The sequence below is a fragment of the Natator depressus genome, chromosome 2 (assembly GCF_965152275.1).
Source record: "Natator depressus isolate rNatDep1 chromosome 2, rNatDep2.hap1, whole genome shotgun sequence".
NCBI lineage: Eukaryota > Metazoa > Chordata > Testudines > Cheloniidae > Natator > Natator depressus.
Genome location: NC_134235.1, coordinates 159,030,356 through 159,050,810, shown reverse-complemented (window position 1 = coordinate 159,050,810; position 20,455 = coordinate 159,030,356).

Here is a 20,455-nt window from a genome sequence, read left to right as displayed (position 1 = left end):
CAGTTCAGAATCCATAATTGTACATTCCATCCAAAAGATTGAACAGATTATTGCTTCTTAGGGATATCAGTTATGCAAATTAAGATGTAATATTTTATAGAGAGAGAGAGAGAGAGAGAGAGAGAGAGAGAGAGCACTTTTCATCTGAAAGGCCCCAATTCAGAAATCATCTGCTTAAGTGAAAAGAAAAGGAGTACTTGTGGCACCTTAGCGACTAACCAATTTATTTGAGCATGAGCTTTCGTGAGCTACAGCTCACTCCATCGGATGCATACTGTGGAAACTGCAGAAGACATTATATACACAGAGACCATGAAACAATACCTCCTCCCACCCCATTCTCCTGCTGGTAATAGCTTATCTAAAGTGATCATCAAGTTGGGCCATTTCCAGCACAAATCCAGGATTTCTCACCCTCCGCCCCCCCCGCCCCCCCCCCACACAAACTCACTCTCCTGCTGGTAATAGCCCATCCAAAGTGACCACTCTCTTCACAATGTGTATGATAATCAAGGTGGGCCATTTCCTGCACAAATCCAGGTTCTCTCACCCCCTCACCCCCCTCCAAAAACCACATACACAAACTCACTCTCCTGCTGGTAATAGCCTATCCAAAGTGACCACTCTCCTTACAACATGCATGAAAATCAAGGTGGGCCATTTCCAGCACAAATACAGGTTTTCTCACCCCCCCCCTTTTTTTCCCCCAAAAAACACACACACACAAACTCACTCTCCTGATGGTAATAATCTGCTTAAGTGCTTTCCTGAATCAGGGCCAAAATGCCTTACAATCAGGGATCCCAGTTTTCTGTCATGAAAAAACCCCAAAACCCTAACCCTAACCCATGATTAAAATGAAATGCTGAGCTTTAGTTTCCATAGCCACAATATATATAGAGAGATATCAGTTGAACACATTTTATTGAAATGTTTTATTGAAATATTTAAAAAATTTAAGCAAGTTCCAAGCCTACCAGTGCCATCAATCATTATAATACAATACAATAGAATTGCAATTGGTATTTCTTACATATATCAAATACGTCTATGTCTGTATCCTATACAGTGGAGCCCAGTTTTTCCTAGGGTTGCCAACTTTCTAATCACACAAAACTGAACACCCTAGCCCCTCCCCTTCCCTGAGGCCCCACCCCTGCCCTGACCCTTTCCGGAGGCCCCGCCCCCTTCTCACTACATTTCCCCTCTCTAGGTGGCTCGCTCTCCACCACCGTCACTCACTTTCACTGTGCTGGGGCAGGGGGTGAGGATGCAGGAGGGGGCTTTGGGCTGTGGTCACAAATGAGGGGTTCTTCAAGGTGTGGGAGGTGGCTTCAGGCTGGGGTAGGGAGTTGGGGTGCAGGAGGTGGTGAGTGCTCCAGATGGGGGTGCGGGATCTGGGGTGTGGCTGGAGATGAGGGGTTTGGAGTGCAGGAGGGGGCTCCAGACTGGGGGGTGGGGCCAAGGGATTTAGAGTGTGGGACGGGGCTGCGGGTTGAGGCAGGAGGTTGGGATGTGGGAGGGGGTGAGGGCTCTGGGCTGGGGATGAGGGGTTTGGGGTGCAGCAGGGGGCTCCGAGTTGCGGGGGCTCAGGGCTGGGGCAGGAGTTTGGGGCTGAGGCTTGCCTTGGGCGGCTCCCCATCAGCGGTGCAGCGGGGCTAAGACCGGCTCCCTGCTTGTTCTGGCTCTGTGCTGAGCCCTGGAAGCGGACAGTAGGTCTGGCTCCTGGGGCGGGGGGTGGGAGCAGGAGGCTCCATGCACTGCTCTCACCCGCAGGCATCGCCCCCCAGCTCCCATTGGCACTGGTTCCCAGCCAAGGGGACTGCAGAGCCAGTGCTCCGGGTGGGGGAAGCATGTGGAGCCCCGTGGACCCCTGCCTAGGAGCACAACCTGCTGACCGCTTTCAGGGTGCAGCGTGGTGCCAGGACAGATAGGGACTAGCCTGCCTTAGACCCGCAGCACCGCCGACCGGACATTTAACATCCCGGTTGATGGTGCTGACCAGAGCCACCAGGGTCCCTTTTCAACTGGGTGTTCCGGTTGAAAACTGAACACATGGCAACCCCAGTTTATCCGATGTAATTGGGCCTGGGGCCAGATCATCTGAAGCCTGAATCAAGGTGCCTGGGGCTGCCAGCCCAAGCCCCATCATCTGGAGCTTGGCCTGCCAACCCTGGTTTGATTTATACAGAGAGCTGGATAAAGGAGGCTCAGTTAAACGGCATTCTACTGTATGTTTTTATTGTTTTACAAAATGTAAAAATGAAAGATTCTCTGTAAAAACACAAATTCAGAGTTTTTCCGTGGCAAATAGATTTCTAGGATTCCTGCTTACAACACTGAATTTTTAAGTGGACTGCTATTTGGCCATCTCTTGGAACATCAACATCTTGGTACCAAGAGATACTGATGGCAAGTATATCAGGCCTACTTCATACTCTTACAAGAAATGCAATTCCACCTTTTCAATGTCTACATTAAAAGTAGGGGTTTGGTTTTTTTACAAATCTGATCTGAAAGACCAGATAGTAAACTGCACTGAACTTAATATATATTCCTTAGTGGAATGGTATAGGATTGAGTACATAAGAATGGCCATACTGGGTCAGACCAAAGGTCCATCCAGCCCAGTATCCAGTCTACCGACAAGGGCCAACCCCAGATGCCCCAGAGGGAGTGATCCTAACAGGTAATGATCTAGTGATCTCTCTCCTGCAATCCATCTCCACCCTCTGACAAACAGAGGCTAGGGACACCATTCCTTACCCATCCTGGATAATAGCCATTAATGGACTTAACCTCCATGAATTCATCCTCTTTTAAACCCTGTGTGACAAAGTTCCTGCTCTACCTTGGTGGGTCTTGCGCTTATTGGCAGATTTGCTCGCCTTGGAGCTTCACGGCAGCCCTCAGCTTGGCCGTTTTGCTGAACCCACAGTCCAGGTCAACTCCTCCTGTGTCTAACCAGGAGTTGGGAGGATTTTGGGGGAACCCAGGCCCGCCCTCTACTCCAGGTTCCAGCCCAGGGCCCTGTGGAATGCAGCTGTCTAGAGTGCCTCCTGGAACAGCTGTGCGACAGCTACAACTCCCTGGGCTACTTCCCCATGGCCTCCTCCCAACACCTTCTTTATCCTCATCACAGGACCTTCCTCTCGGTGTCTGATAATGCTTGTACATCTCAGTCCTCCAACAGTGTGCGTTCTCACTCTCAGCTCCTAGTGCCTCTTGCTCCCAGCTCCTCACACACACACCACAAACTGAAGTGAGCTCCTTTTTAAAACCCAGGTGCCCTGATTAGCCTGCCTTAATTGATTCTAGCAGCTTCTTGATAGGCTGATTAGAACACATGCAGCCATTCTTAATTGTCTGCAGAAGGTTCCTGATTGTTCTGGAACCTTCCTTGTTACCTTACCCAGGGAAAAGGAAACTACTTAACCTGGGGCTAATATATCTGCCTTCTATTTCTCTCCTACAGCCATCTGGCCCGACCCTGTCACATATCCCCGCCCTCTGCTCAACACTACGGGGTTGGACAACTTGGGACATCAAGCAGTGTACTCGTGACAAGCCATCTGCATTGCCATGGTGGCTTCCAGCCCGGTGTTGTATGGTGAATTGGAAAGATTGTAGGGACAGGAACCATCTGGTCACCCTTGCGTTCTTCTCTTTATTTCCTTGCATCCACTGGAGGGGCGCATGGTCGGTCACAAGGGTAAACAGTCGTCCCAGAAGGTAATAACGTAGTGTTTCCATGGCCCATTTCACAGCTAGGCACTCTCTTTCAACCACAGCATATTTCTGCTTTCTCGGGAGGAGTTTCCTCCTGAAGTAGAGGATTGGGTGTTCTTCATCTCCGACCATCTGCAATAGGACAGCTCCCAATCCTACTTCAGATGCATCTGTTTGTAAAATGAATACGTTGTTGAAGTCTGGGGCCATAAGCATGGGGTTACTGCAAAGGGCTGTCCGTAGATCCATGAATGCTTTCTCTGCAGCATCTGTCCACTTAACCATGTCTGGACCCCGGGCTTTTATCAGGTCTGTCAGGGGACTCGCTCTGGTAGCAAAATGGGGAATAAATCGTCGGTAGTACCCCACCACAACCCAGGAATGCACGGACTTGCTTTTTCCGATTTGGCCGGGGCCAATTTTGGATAGCCTCTAGTTTGTTTAATTGGGGCTTGACCATGCCCCTTCCTACAATGTAGCCAAGGTATTTAGCCTCGGCTAGCCCGATAGCACACTTGGCTGGGTTGGCTGTGAGGCCAGCCTGTCTTAGCGTGTCCAGAACCGCTTCCACCTTTCCTAAGTGGGTTTCCCAGTTGGGGGTGTGAATAATCACATCATCCAGGTATGCCGCTGCATAACTGGTATGGGGCCGTAGGAACTTGTCCATGAGATGCTGGAAGGTGGCAGGTGCCCCATGCAGTCCAAAAGGAAGAACAGTATATTGAAACAGACCCTCTGCTGTAGAGAATGCCGTCTTTTCTTTTGCATCTTTGGCAAGGGGAATCTGCCAGTATCCCTTTGTTAAATCAAGGGTTGTCAAAAATCGGGCATTGCCCAGGTGGTCAACTAACTCATTGATACGGGGTATGGGGTATGCATCAAATTTGGACACAAGGAGCCTCCTGCTGGGCAGCCGTGGCTTGTATCAGTGCCTGCACCACCTCCTCCATTGTGGTGAAAAAAAATAAAAATAGACCCTCTTCCCTTTTTTTTTTCCTTCCTTCCAAACACCCTCCTTCTTCTGCTGCGCTGTGGACACCAGATCCCATTTCCGACACCAGTTGTGACAACGTTCCTGCTCTACCTTGGTGGGTCTTGCGCTTATTGGCAGATTTGCTCGCCTTGGAGCCTCACAGCAGCCCTCAGTTGGCCGTTTTTCTGAACCTACAGACCAGGTCGACTCCTCCTGTGTCTAACAAGGAGTTGGGATGATTTGGAGGGAATCCGGGTCCGCCCTCTACTCCAGGTTCCAGCCCAGGGCCCTGTGGAATGCAGCTATCCAGAGTACCTCCTGGAACAGCTGTGTGACAGCTACAACTCCCTGGGCTACTTCCCCGTGGCCTCCTCCCAACGCATTCTTTATCCTCACCACAGGACCTTCCTCTTGGTGTCTGATAATGCTTGTACACCTCAGTCCTCCAACAGTCCATGTTCTCACTCTCAGCTCCTAGTGCCTCTTGCTCCCAGCTCCTCACACACACACCACAAACAGAATTGAGCTCCTTTTTAAAACCCAGGTGCCCTGATTAGCCTGCCTTAATTGATTCTAGCAGCTTCTTGATTCGCTGCAGGGTGTTCTAATCAGCCTGTCTTAATTGTCTCCAGGAGGTTCCTGATTGTTCTGGAACCTTCCCTGTTACCTTACCCAGGGAAAAGGGATCTACTTAGCCTGGGGCTAATATATCTGCCTTCTATTTCTCTCCCATAGCCATCTGGCCTGATCCTGTCACACCTGTTATAGTCCTAGCCTTCACAAACTCCTCAGGCAAGGAGTTCCACAGGTTGACTGTACGCAGAGTGAAGAAGAACTTCCTTTTAGTTGTTTTAAACCTGCTACCCATTAATTTCATTTGGTGGCCCCTCGTTCTTATATTATGGGAACAAGTAAATAACTTTTCCTAATTCACTTTCTCCAAACCAATCATGATTTTATATTCCTCTAACATATCCCCCCTTAGTCTCCTCTTTTCCAAGCTGCAAAGTCCTAGCTTCTTTAATCTCTCCTCATATGGGACCAGTTCCAAACCCCTAATCATTTTAGTTCCCCTTTTCTGAACCTTTTCTAATGCCAGTCTTTGAGATGAGAGGACCACATCTGTTCGTAGTATTCAATATATGGGCATACCATGGATTTATATAAGGGCAATAAGATAGTCTCCATCTTATTCTCTATCCCTTTTTTAATGATTCCCAACATCCCGTTTGCTTTTTTGACTGCTGCTGCACACTGTGTGGACGTCTTCGGAGAACTATACACGATGACTCCAAGATCTTTCTCCTGATTAGTTGTAACTAAATTAGCTACAACTAATGCTGCCAAGATGTGAACCTGGGATCTTGGGCTCTGAAAGCCAGAAACAAGGAATGTATGAACCTGAACAACTTTGTGTTTCACTTTTTGAAGTAAAAGTGGGGTGAATTCCCCATTGAACTCAAAGTCCTATCCAGGCTTTGTGGCTGGTGGTTTGAACTACAGCACTTTTGTAAACTAGCAATGAACAATCACCCACCAACTCATCAAGATGTAAGAGGTATGTGCAAGTTGCAGTGTCTTTTAGCAAAATACCAACTGCTCTATCTTCATTATCTCTCCCGTTTAATTGGTCAATGCAAAGTGTGGTGAAATTGAGGGATCCACCTCCTACCCATCCTCTTTGAATCAATTTGTTCCCCTAGAGATGCATGGTGGCAACAGTCTTATTGTTCATCTAGGCACAGTAATTGCAGTTGACCCTGCAACTTCTCTTTGTGTGAGGCATGCAAGGAAGGAGAGGTTCCTTGTGCCCTCCCCATGTCCTGTGTGCCCATGCAAGAGCCAGGAACAATCTGGCCGTAAAAGTAAATTCATATTCCAAAGAAAAGAAAAAGAAATATGTTCAGTAAAACTGTTCAACTTCTTAATATGCCAGCTGACTGCACCAAAATATTTACTGTCTGGCATTTGATTATGTCTGACGCTTTATGACAAACAGAAATGTATCCATAAAAGGCCCAACCTGATGTCACAGTCTCTTTAGCAAAGCTATCATAGCCTCTTATTATGTTCAGAAGCCTCTGATTTGTAATACACTGCAGGCCGAGAAGCAAAGCTCCCAAAATTGTATGGCACAACTCATACGAGGTCAGATTTTACAGTATATAGAAGTTTTAGCCAGAAAGTCTTAAAACTGCCGTGCCTGACATTTTGACAGGTGTCATAAATTATGAGGATACTTGCTCCCAACCAAGAATTCTTTCCCCCACCCCCAAAGTTCTAAGTTAAAAATCTTGTCTGCAGAGATCTAGGGGAGGGGAGGTACACACTATGGTATAAGCAACGATCAAGAAAAAATCCTACCTGCTAATTTACAAGCCATTACATCTGTTACCTAACCTGATGAAGTAAAAATTCATGAGATTAATTTGGCTTTTGTGAAAATATGCCACATTTTCTCTTTCCTCTCTTTTGTTTGTGTGCGTGTGTGGCAGGAAGGGGAGAGAGGACATTGGCTTGTTAGTCTGGTTTGTTGTGTTTTTTTGTTTTGTTTTGAGGCTTTCTTCAGAGAAATAGCCATGAGAACTAAATGAGCCTTTCAATAGCGGGAAGAGGAAGTACCAACTTCAGGGTTTTGAGAACTGTTCTCTGAAGCATCTGGTTCTTCTGTTGTCAGAGACAGAAAATTAGATGGACTTCAGGTTTGACCCCAGTATGACATTTCTTATGTCCCTGTGTTTCCCTTGCTCTACTTCAGTGGGACCCAAATGGGGGTTTGCGAAATATTACAGGGGGTTCTCGGGAAAAAAATCCCTAATGGCGGACAGAACTGTCCCTAGAAACCCCGGGCAGTGCATGGCCAGCAGCCTGGAGCCCCTGGACTTCCAAGAGCTAAGCAGATCAAAGCAAGCATATCTATCACATTGAGGAGATTTAAACTTCAAGACTCCTTATAAGAAATGGAAAGGGAGGTGGATATTTTTTGCTGTTTTTAAAATTAAATAGGCAGCTAGTGTTGTTTTTAAGATTATGACGAAGAACAAGTTTAAACTTTGTTGTAATGTGCTTTGTTTGCCTGCACTGCTCAAGACCTGAATGCTTGTGTAGGAGGAACTCTGAGTTGGCTTCTTAAATACCTTCATGCTGTTTCACAGATGATACTCCTTCATGAAACACAGGAGCCTTGTCTTATAACAGACTTATTCAAAGTGATACAAGCTACAAAAGTGAGATCTTGCAAGAGTGTTGCCGTTTTCATAATATAATAAAAATACTGTAATGATTAGTAATTAATAATAAATAGTGTGTAATAAGCATGTCATAAAAACAAATTTTATATTTGCAAGATCAATGCTTTTATAATTTATACTCAGATAAAGGAGAATATCCCTGGAAATATTCATTTTTAGGAGGGGGTTCGTGAGACTTGACATTTTAGTGAAAGGGGTTCACAGGTTGTTAAAGTTTGGGAACCACTGCTCTACTTGAGTAACAGGGATGTGTGCATGCTGAATGTTGTTAGTTCACATTCCATAAGAGAGCAAAATATCAAATAGCAGTCCTCTTTGCTTTCAGTGATTCCGCTACTGGGCAGGGGGAACCGCACACCACCCATAGAAAGGAGGGTGGAAATCTTGGCCAGGCTCATTTCCTGTGGCCTTCAAGGGAAAATAATATGGTGGCCTATCCCCTCTTTAAGGATGCAATGGAAAGGGAGAGAAAAAAAATTAGGCAACCTGGTTTTCACTCATCGTCACTCCGGACAGGTGGAAGAACATGCAGACAGGATCAATGAAGCTCATATTTATGTACCATCATTACCAAGCCTCAGAGCCTTGATACAGAGAGCACCTAGTAACATTGCACAACACTGTGCACAAACTTTTTCCATCAGTGCTTTTCAAAGGAGCCTTGGTTCACGGCTGATGTGGCGGCGGAATAAATCCAGATTAATGTACAACCTATAGACCATGTTGAATCTCAGGAAGCTGATCTGAGGGGCCAAACAAACACAAAGCCAGACATTATCAGCTTTTGAAAGAAAACAAATTACGCATATAATTCCAAGGAGAATGAGTCACCACATTTGTTGTCCTTTTGAGTCCTCAGAATCCTCAGACTTATGACGCCCGATTTATGCCATTTACAACGCTTTTCAATTGACTGCTTGTTTCACCCCACAATGCTTGTTTCGCCCTTACCGCAATTTGCCGGCAGGGAGAACAGCACACATCACATGATGAGCTTCAGCCAATCACTGATTTCACTGTTCAAGCTTTCTGATTGGCTAAGCTCGGGGCCAGGAGCCAATCAAAAAGAAGCGGCAAGGCTACCTGGCAACAAGCTACCCTGGCCATGGAAGCCAATCAGACAAGCGACTGCAAGGGACCCCTTCCAGCTCCATTCATTATAACAGCAGCTACAGAGAAATTTACAAGGAAAAGAGGAGAACATCCGTCCAGACTTCCTCGGACACCTTCTTTAAGATTGCAAAGAAAACTGCAGAGAAGACTTCAGTAAAGACTCCAGAGAAACCTGCAGTCCAGACTTCACAGAAGTCCCCAGCCAAGAGCCCTTCAAAAAGTTCTGGAAAGTCAAAGCATATGTAATTTTACATGTTTATTTGAATGTTGTTTACCAAATAATACATTGATGTTGCTACATTAGCCATTTATCATTCATTTGGTACAAAAATTTGAGTTACTGTGGTGAAAATAGTGTATCAAGCCTTGGTTCAGGAACCAATCCCACCTTTATACCATTGATTCCTATGGGAAAAGCGGTTTCGATTTACAACATTTCGACTTACAATGGAATTTTGAGGAACAAATTGTTTTGTAAGTCCAAGGACTCCCTGTACATTGTAAGCAGCTGCTATAGAAAGCCCTTCATTCATTTCATATGATAGGATGCTATAACATCTAGGAACTATGGAGTATACATAACTGGCTTAGCTTCCAATTGAAATACATGTCAAGTTACCACCCGTAATCCTGTTTCTTAAAAAGCAAATTAAGAAATATAATTTCAAAGTACATGTTGGATGTAAAAATCAGTTGTACACAACCACATTTTATTGTGATTAGTATTAACATGCTCATCTGTAAGATAATATCTATGATGTATGTGCTGTCATAATTGGTGGAAGCATGTATTTATACATGTTAAATATTTTTTCCCACTTATATAGCTATATACAGTATCTTGTCATATGAACTGTTCATGCTATTCATTTTGTATTAGGGTTTATTTATTTTTTTTTTAAAAAGAAAGAAAAAAAGAACCATACCTGAATATACAAAGCAGACATTTCCATATACAGTGAAAGAGTCTTCTTACATATGCAAATAACTTCAGATAAAGAATGCAATTAAGAAGAAAGGGAATATGTGATGAACCACTCTTTGGAACTTTTTGGAAATTCTACACAAAAATCATAGAATTACAGAAAGGCAGGGCTGGAAGGGGCCTAGAGAAGTCATGAACTCCGGCCCCTTACTCTGAGGCAGGACCAACTAAACGCACACAATCCCTGACAGGTGTCTATCTAAACTGTTAATAAAATAAATAATAATAAATAATAATAATAATAGGAATGGGGATTCCACAACCTCCCTTGGAAACGTATTCCAGAGCTTAACTATGCTTATAATTAGAAAATTATTCCTAATATCTAACCTAAATCTCCCTCGATACAGATTAAACCTATTATTTCTTGCCCTACTCCAGTAGACATGAAGAATAATTGATCACAATCCTCTTTATAAGAGCCCTTAACACATTTGAAAATTATCAGGTTTCCCCCCAACCCTCAGTCTTCTTTTCTCAAGACTAAATATGCCCAGGGTTGTTGGGGTTGTTCCCCCCCCCCCCCCGAATCTTTCCTAATAGGTCTGGCTTTCAAAAAGGGGGTGGTTTTTTTGTTTGTTTGTTTCATTTTTGTTGCTCTCCTCTGGATTCTCTCTAGTTTGTCCACAACTTTCCCCAGAACTGGACACAGGACTCCAGCTGAGGCCTCACCAGTGCCAAGTAGAGTGAGACACTTACCTCCCGTGCCTTACATACAACACTCCTCTTATTACACCCCAAAATGATATTAGCCTTTTTCACAACTGTATCATATTTTCATCTCAAATTGAATTTGTAGTCCATATAACCCCTAGATCTTTTTCAGCAGTACAACCATCTAATCAGTTATTCCCCATTTTGTAGTTGTGCTTTTGGTTTGTTTATGTTTTATTTTGTTTTTCTTCCTAAATGTAGCAATGTGCACTTGTCTTTACTGAATTTCATCTTGTCGATTTCAGACCAATCCTCCAATTTGCCAAGGTCATTTTGAATTCTAATCCCATCTTCCAAAGTGCTAGATATCCTGGTGTCATATGCAAAATTTTATAAACATACTCTCCACTCCATTATCCAAGACACTAACAAAATGGTGAATAGTATCAGAACCCTATTGTCTGGTCTGGAACCCTATTGTCTTCTAGCTGCTTACAAAATGATTGTTTAATATTTTGTTCCAGTATCTGTCCATATATCAAAGTTAGGCTGACTGGCTATAATTCCCAAGGTTCTCTTTGTTTCCCGCCTTAAATATAGGTATTATGTTTGCTCTTCTCCAATCCCCTGGGACCTCACCTGTCCTACCTGAGCTCTCGAAGATAATTACTTATGGTTCCAAGATTGCTTCAGCTAGTTCCTTAAGTATGCAAGAATGAATTTCATCAGGCCCTGTCAACTTCAGTACATATAACTTATCTAAATATTCTTTAATCAGAATTTCCAGTCTCAGCAGAGAAGCCAAGGAATGAATGGATTTCTAGTTTAGGTATTCACCTATCACCTATTATCATAGTATTTGAGTGTTGGTATGGAGAATGAGCTACCTTTCCACACCTAGAGGTGATTTCTTCATGTCAAGGTTGAGGCATATGAGCAGGACTATTTGGGGAAGCTGGCATTATCAAGATATATGTATTATATGCATAAATTAGAAAGGGGAAGTAGATAGTAATTAATATAAATCAGAAGCTATGAATTGTAGAAAATTGATAAGGGAAGCAAAGGGACACAAGGAGAACTCTATGGCCAGCAGAGTTATGGACAAGAAGAGGTATGGGGGAAGTTAAGTATAGTGGGGAAAAATGAATCCTATCAGTTGTATTGGTCCATTACTAGATGGAAATAGCAGAATTATCATTTATAAAGCAGAAAAAGGCAGAAGCGTTCAATAAATATTTCTGCTCTGTATTTGGGGAAAGATGACATAGTCATATTATATTATAACACAGTTTCTATTCCACTAGTATCTCAGGAGTAAGTGAAATGGAAGCTACTGAAGTTAGACCGTTTTAAATTAGCAGGTCTGGAAAACTGTTTTAAAAGAACTGGCTGAAGAGCCTACTGGACTGTTAATGCTGATTTTCAAAAAGTCTTGGAACAGTGGGGGAGATCCAGAATATTGGAAGAAAGCTAATGTTGTGTCAATATTAAAAAAGGTAAACAGGGATAATTAACCCCTGGAAGAATTTTATTAAAGGCCATGACTAGCATTTTTTAAATTTGTAATTTTTTTTTCTAAAAGATATGTTATGTGAATTATTTTGAGGAAGTTCTATGGCCTGTGTTACACAGAGGTCAGTCTAGATGATCACAGAGATCCTTTCTGGTCTGGAAATCTATGAATCTGTTAGACAGAGGGCCTTGGGTTTTAGAGCAATAATTTTACTCTAGCACCTAAGATTAATTTAGAACTGTATTTCTGCTCAAAAATAAATAAAATAAAAAATGAAAAAAAGCTTGTCAAAGGCAATAAATAAAGGGAAGAAGTGAATTAGAAGTAATAGGAGCAGAAGATATTATGCAATGTTCTGTCATCAGTATCAATTGTAATTTCTATAATCTCTTTTGCTTGACTGAGTATTTACTCTCAATAAATTGAAGCACTAAAAGGTGTGATAATAGGATACTTTATGGGCTGGCGATATTTCAGTCTATGATGAGGTGAGCACCTTATAATGAAGTACAGTGAAAAGATGCAATGGTACAAATACAGGAATTTAGCACAAATGTTTCATTTTACCAACTAACAAGCAAAAGCTCTAACTCCTCCTACCTTCCCCAAGGTCTGTGCAGTGGCCTCAGTGAAATGAGTTTGTTGTTTTCAGCATAGTTCCCAATGAATCAGAATCCACTCACACCACAAGTCATCACTTTTGACACTATTTAGCCACATTTTGCCTGTCTCAGCATGAAGGTCAAGAGCTCTACTTCTAGTTCAAGCAAGAATTAATTCAGGGAAGTTCTATGGTCTCAGTTATGCTGGAGGTCAAACTAGATGATCACAGTCATCCCTTTACTTTCATAAATGTAATTCTAAGGCCAACACCCTTCAAAGTCGAGGTCTATCATTTAATTTACTTGTGAACAAATTAACAAGGTACTTAAGCATGTGTCTAACTTCAAACATGTAAGTCAATGAGATTAATCACATGCTTAAAATAAGGCTGATGCTCATGTACATTACAGATTCAGGGCCACAGAACCTTACCTAACCTCTCGCCCCTGTAAAGTGGTTCCCTCCAGGTCCAGGAGGAATTCCATGAACAGGGCATTATAGGAAAAGTTACACTTCAGTTACCCATCATGTTCCTATTCTGCAGATAAATAGGTGACTTCAGGTCTGTTAGTTTAGCATCTTTTACCAGCATTAGAATTAAATTCATTCACACACACACACACACACACACACACACACACACACACACAGCAACTGAGTACTAAAAGTTACTAGGGTACAGTGACATAAAGGCCCTTTGGCAGAGTCCCCTGTTTTTTTTGCAAACTCTTGTCTCAGGCCTGACAAACACTATATCAAATACATTGTTTTCAAGGTATTTGTCCATAAAGGGTAACATGTAAGATCTCTGTTGAAAGCCTGCAACTTACCAATGTTCATAATCATGGTGTGTTGGGATAATATGTAAAGAATAATGTAACTACACCGAAGTTTATGCCCTAATGGCCTTAAGGGTAAATGCCTCTGTTATGCTTTGCACTGGGGGCCCACCATGCATCCAAAATTCACAATGAAGCTAATGTGAGTTTGGGGTTTGCAAGGGACGTAAGATTGGGTCTTGAACAAAAAGCTAGTTGTAGTTTTCTCCAGTTGTTTAACCTGGTTCTTTTAGCTAATGACCCATGAACACCAGAGCAAATTCATTAAAATTCTTCATTATCTTGATTTAAGCAAGTCTTCTTAATGTTGTGGTCATGAATTCACAGAATACACAAAGCCCTGTTCATCTCACTGAGTTACAGAGAGGAAGGCAGAGGTTTGAGTAACACAATGCACTGCAGAAAGGAACCAGCTTAACCTATCCTTAACTACCCTGGCCTGAGACTACTAATATTAGGATTCAAAATTATGCAGATTTGTGCCAGATCTCAGTGAGGTTGTCTCTGGGGCAGAAAAGTCCATCTATCCCAGAGTAGGAAGCAGGAGGGGAAAACAGTCCCCAAACACCAATAATTGTATCAAACAACTTTTCATAAAATTAAAATTAGACAGTTCCCAATTTTGGGTAAAAGAATAATTATGTAGCAAAAGGAGCAAAGATAAGAGCATACTCTGGTTGCTGTAATGTAATGTAATGTAATACTGGAGCAGGGAAAGGGAACCTGCAGAAGGAGTTTGTCGGCTATGTTAAGAAATCTAGTTTCAAGCAGAACACCAGCAATTACACTAGACTCTCATTTTCAGAGATGCTGAGCACCTGCAGCCCCCCTCTGAAAACCAGGCCACTTGTGTTTGAGGGATGCTCATTACATTCAAATATGTTCCCTTGTGTTGCAAAACATCTGGAAAATTGAGATCGATACATCTTTCCAACTTTTCGTGAAATCCATTTACTCTGGCTGCCAGGCTCCTGAAGAGGGAGGGTGATTTTGAGTGGCAATCCAAGGGACATGCTCCTAAAAGATTTGAATGTGTCTGAGGCAGAGTAAAGACAGGAGTAAAGCCACACAGGAGTTGGAGCACCTTTGTTTAAAAATAACAGCTGGCTGGCTGAAGGTTGTGGGGTTTGTGGACTGATAGCTCCTGCCTTAGTTGAAAAGAGATGCAATGTATTGTCCCTGTTAAACAGATAGCCTGCAGTTGATCACTAGCAAAACTGATCGCTTGGAAGATGAAATGCTTGTTCCTTGGCAACAGTGTTTTATTTGGTTTCAAACATCTGTGGTTGTGGTCAGTAAGTTACAGCTTCACATACTGAAAATTAATTATTCTGTGTATATTTATTATTATTAGACTCTTGGCATTATAACTGTATATCCAAGACATCTGATAATTTTCTGCAATAGCTAACAAAATGGGAAAGACTCGTTGGAAAAAAAACAATAGTCCTAAAATTATTCACCATTCATTTTCAATAGTTTTGGTATATAAGAAATGTTTATTTTTCTTGAGAATACCTACAATGGAATGCACATTGACTTTTCACTATGACTAAAGACAACCTCTTCCTCTTCAATATTAGAGCTCTTCAAGAAATGTTAAGAATATTTTACCAAAAAAATTATGTGGAGGGAAGAAAAATGTTTGTTTAGTTTGAAGCTTTTTTCAGATTTCTTGTTTGTTTTTTGTTTTTGCTGAAAAATTTTAAATCACGATATCTGCTTTTGTTTCACTTGAAAATTTTGATTTTTTTTAAACAAATTTTTATTTTTCCTCACTTTCTCTTACTTTTTCTAAACCTTTACTGCCTGCACCAGTGCGGAAAAAAGTAAAAATGGTAAAAGTGGGGGTTGGTGGACAATGTTTTTGAAAGAATTTTTTGTAAAATAAAACAAAGGGGTTTTTTTGTTTGTTTTGGTCAAATGTAAAATTTCTACTAAATATATTTATTTAATTATTTTTGCAAAAAGTTTTTTTCTTGGTTAAAAAGGCATATTCCATTGAATATTTTGAGGAAAATTTTTGAACCAGTGCAACTCAATCCCTATTTTTTTCATTGTATGCAACATATAATATTTAACATATAATATGCATTTACACGTGTGTGTCCCCACAAAAAAGTTGTTAATTTCATTTAAGGTTGCTCAAGTATATTTTATTGTAACACAAACACGAACCGCCCCACAAGGTTATAATAAGAGCACACCATGATAATATTAAACTTCAAACATCAGAAAACTCCATCAAACCAATACACTAATACTTTCTCCAACACAATTTAAAATTCAACACTGTCACTTTTAGTGCATATAGCTCAAAAGTGAAAATTACACTGCAGTTAACAATCTTCTATATTCCTTGTGAGGATCTATGAATGCAGTCTACGGCGGAAATGGGAGGTATTCAGTACTAATAATCTAAGATGTAAAGAACATGATCCAAAATTTATGTACTTCTTGTTTCTCACAGTTGTTGAGATTCAGCATGTATCCTACTATGTATTTAAGGCAAAATAGCTAATACATTCCCAGAGGTATTCCTTTAGAGAAGTTAGTTCTGTGTTGAGTATGAAATGTTAGGTGGGGCCCGCTCTAGTTGGTGGCCCTAAGTATGCAATATTCCACTGGGGATGCTGAATATTGTTGGGGTATCACACACTTTGTAGTTACAACTCATACCTACAAATATTTAAAAAAATGTATACACCAGGAAGTTCCTGACCTAGTCATACACTGAATCATAAAGAGTTTGGAGGTAAGTGTCAGTTTCATGGAAGAAGACCTATTGAAATGAAAGCTGAATCCAAACCACTTTAATGGGTCAAATGAGAAAGCATTGAACACTGACAATTGAACACTGACAAAACACATGGAGAAAGCTCTGTCAAGGAGTGAGTGGCTCCTTTGTCAGATGAGTGACATTTTTAGAATACCATCTAGAGGTCCCATTCAGGTTTAAGGGCAATATTATGCAGAGATGTTACCACTATCTGTTCCAAACATGTTTTGTGATGTTGACACATTTGTTCTGTGAGAAGTTATAGATATTCCCGAAAATAGTCACAAATGACAAATATTGTGAATAATGACTTGTATATGTCTCTACTAGCATTTCCAATCAGTTCTTAAAAAGGATTAGCTGATGAGCATAAGTATACTGATAACAAATTCTACGAAAATAACTCCATGGTTTGGAAAGTTTTCCCAATGATACATTGGTCACAGCACATATTCTGTCATTAAGAAATACAAATCTGAGAATATGTGGTCCCAATGTTACACCATGGCCAAAAGAGCTAATGCAATCCTTGGATGCATAAACAGAAGAATCTCCAGTAGGACTAGTGTGATTATTTTCAAAGCACCCAACTCCCTTAAGCTCCTTTGAAAACACAAGCTAAATGTCTCACAGTTCAAAGAGGTTTTGTAACTGAACGGGAGACTACTGTGGTGGAATCATCTGGATTATTCTGACTGGATGGGGATCACTTATTTATCAGAATGGAGAAACAGGTAAATAGAGCACTTAGCCAGATATACAAAAATGCTTAGAAGTTTTGACCGAGAGAGGTATGAACACTTATTGTGCAGCAGTGAGTGCCCTCAACTCTCCTTAATTTCTATGGGAGTTGAAGGTGCTCATCATCTTACAAGATGAACCCTCTAGTTTTCTGAACATGGTATGTTTAAGAAATAGCCTATGACAAACCACTCCTGTAGTGGATGAGACCTTCTCAGAGGCAGAAGTGCATATCTATGCTGCTGAAAACATAATTTTCCAAGCCTCTCACTTAGACCATGTCACCTTTCTCTTTGCATCCCTCCACTGGCTCCCTTCCATAAGCTACTTGTCTTTACTTTCAAGGCCCTTCATGACCCTTATTCCCACTGTACCTATTGTCTTCCATTCAGTACTGAAAGGTTGATGTCTGCCTCTGATCAGCCTATAATGCCAGCCTCCATCACCAACTTATTAACTTTTCAAACAGGGTCCTTCATGCTTTCTTCCATGTTGCCCTTCATGCTTGGGCAGAGCTCCCCGTAACCATCCATTAAATGAAATGATTATCTTCCTTTAAACTCTCCTTTGCCATGAACCCTACAATAACTTAACAATAGCTAGGCTGCTGGTGTTCTGAGACCACAGCCTGTCATGCTGACCAATATTTCCTCATTGTTTCCCATCAGTCTCTGTCTGTATCCCTTGGATGAGTGACTATTTTTTTTTGTTCTGTGTCTGTACAACACCTAGTACAATGGGGTCTTGGTCTATGACTGTGACTCCTAGGCACTGTGATAATATAAATAATGCATTAATAATAACAACAACAAAAGCTTTGGGGGAGGGCAGAGAGGCTTTCATACCTTAAGAGTGACTTCACTGTACAAAGGTCCCTTGGGCTGAGACAGATCCATACATGTACAGGGAAGGATGTTACAGACAATACAAATGTTAGGAGTATGATATTGTTGGTGGTATGTTAGGCTGTTTAGTCCTGAAGTTAGTTAAATACTAATACTCTGCAGTTATATAGCAGCTTGCATTAGAAGATTTCCACGCATAAACTTTAATCAAGCCTTGTAAAAGGCTTACGATGTAAGTATTTGTTTGCCTATTTTACAGATAGGATCATGTGAATTGCCCAAAGTCACACATTAAGAACCTGATTCAATGCCCATTGAAATCAGTGGCAGTCTTTCCACTGACTTCAGTGGGACTCGTGTCAGGCCCCAACTCAGTGGCAAAGTGAGGAATAAAACCCAGGAGTGCGGACTTTCAGTTATCTGAGGTTAACAGTGGACTTGCAGTTATCTAACCACTAGACCACACTAAAAGAAAACCCCACTGCTCATCTACAATGAAATCAATAGCTACATTTTGGTGATTTATCTTTTTACCTTTGATTTTGTTTTTTTCACGGTAAATATGTTATGTGAACATACTGTCTTTTTCTACTCAGTATCAGTAGCGTATTGAGATAATTACGTCTGGGGGAATGGGGGGAGTCTATGGAAGTATGCCAGAATTTTGAAATCAGTAGTTCATGTAAATACGTAGGCAGGTTAGGGTTGCAATAACCAAAGGCTATAAAACTACATTTACTAATTAGCTCTCCCGAGTCAAATGTGGTTACTATGTTTAATATGTAAAAGTATCAATGTATAGGTCATTTTAATTATTAACAGCATTTTCTTTATTTTAGTATACCATGCTTTGTGGTCTACCATCAGCAGAGGGTTTGAATTAAGTGTTAATGAATTTCAAAGTATTGAACTCCAGCATGTGAACCATTTCATGAATCAAGCAAAATTATGCTAATTCTTTTCCTTACAATTTTTTTTGAAAATGTTTGGCTTTGCAGTGATGTGAATTTTGGCTCCCCAACTGAAACTGATGACTTAGAAAGGGGCCCCGTGCCCCCCGCTAATAAATGGAGATCTCTGTGTGGTGCTCTCAAAAGTTGCAGCTAAATTTTCTGCTGGAAAATACATATTGTTTCAAAGATCAGGTAGCGAAGACTGCTGAATGGGATTGCTGGTAGAGAGTCTTTGGGAATAGGGAATGGGGGAGGTATGTAAAGTCATTAATCACTGAATAAGAACAGGTTCAGCCTCAATTAAATTGGTTAGCCATGAATATTAGAAATTTTCTTTTCAGCTGAGTAAACTGAATATCCCCCAAAGCTCAGGTGTAAACTGCTGCAGCTGAAACGTCTATAAATTGTGAATTACATAGTCATTAATTCCCTTACAGGTTAGATGATGAGAGGGTGAATACAATGTTTGTTGCATAAGTGGAGATGATTAATGATTAACAGCTCAGATGGCTTTCAGAATAAAAATGGGCAGCATCGTAGACATTATAATAGCACAACCTTGAGATGCTCATATTTCTCACTAAGCTCATAGATCATCTAGGAAAGCTTTCCAGACTTGAGGGCTCTATTCTAAGTAATTTATATATGCAATTTTTTTAAAAAAAAAGTTGTTTTAGGAGGTATCAGAAGCAAACCTTCCTGCCTCGATTCCTACCACTGTCACCCAAGGTAGCATATCTCAGCAGAGAGGCTTGCATGGTGTTATCTGAGTGCATGACTGCTGGAAGCCAATATTATTATTAATCATCTTGAGCAGGTCAGCCTGACAAGAGGAAAAAGAATCCCTTACTAAATTGGAATTCAAGTTTTCAGGTGTTTTTTGTAGTCTCCCAATAGCCTGTGAAAATGCTGATACTCAGGAAGAACATGCAAATAAGGTCACATGTTCCTCCCAGAGACCTCTAGAGATTATCCAGACACTCAAACCATGTCCTCATTATATACTATAACAGCAGCAGCCCATCTACTGTTCAGGTAAGCAGCTAATGATGAAGTTGACTAATCTGAAATCTATTTTTTTCCATTCACTATAGTTAGAAAGGCCAATGAGATAAAATAAATAGATTTGAAGAAATCACAGTAAGGGAAGCAGGAGGCTAGGTATGTGAGGGCTTTCATTTAAGAATTCTGCTTTGGATTAGCTTCACATAGGATTTTTTAACTTTAAGGGATCCCATTCTTGCTTTGTCATTCCAGGATCACCTCTAAGTTTCTTAGCTTTCCTCATTGCATCTTCTGTTCTGCTTTCACAGCTCCTCAATAACTAAAATTCATTCAAAGACCACTCAAAAGAATCTCTGACTCCAGACTCTGAGAGAGTGATTTTCACATAAACCCTAAAGCATGGGGGTTTTCTTCACGGACTTGAGCATGATTCATATTCCACTGTTGCTGAGTGTTATTTCTCTACCAG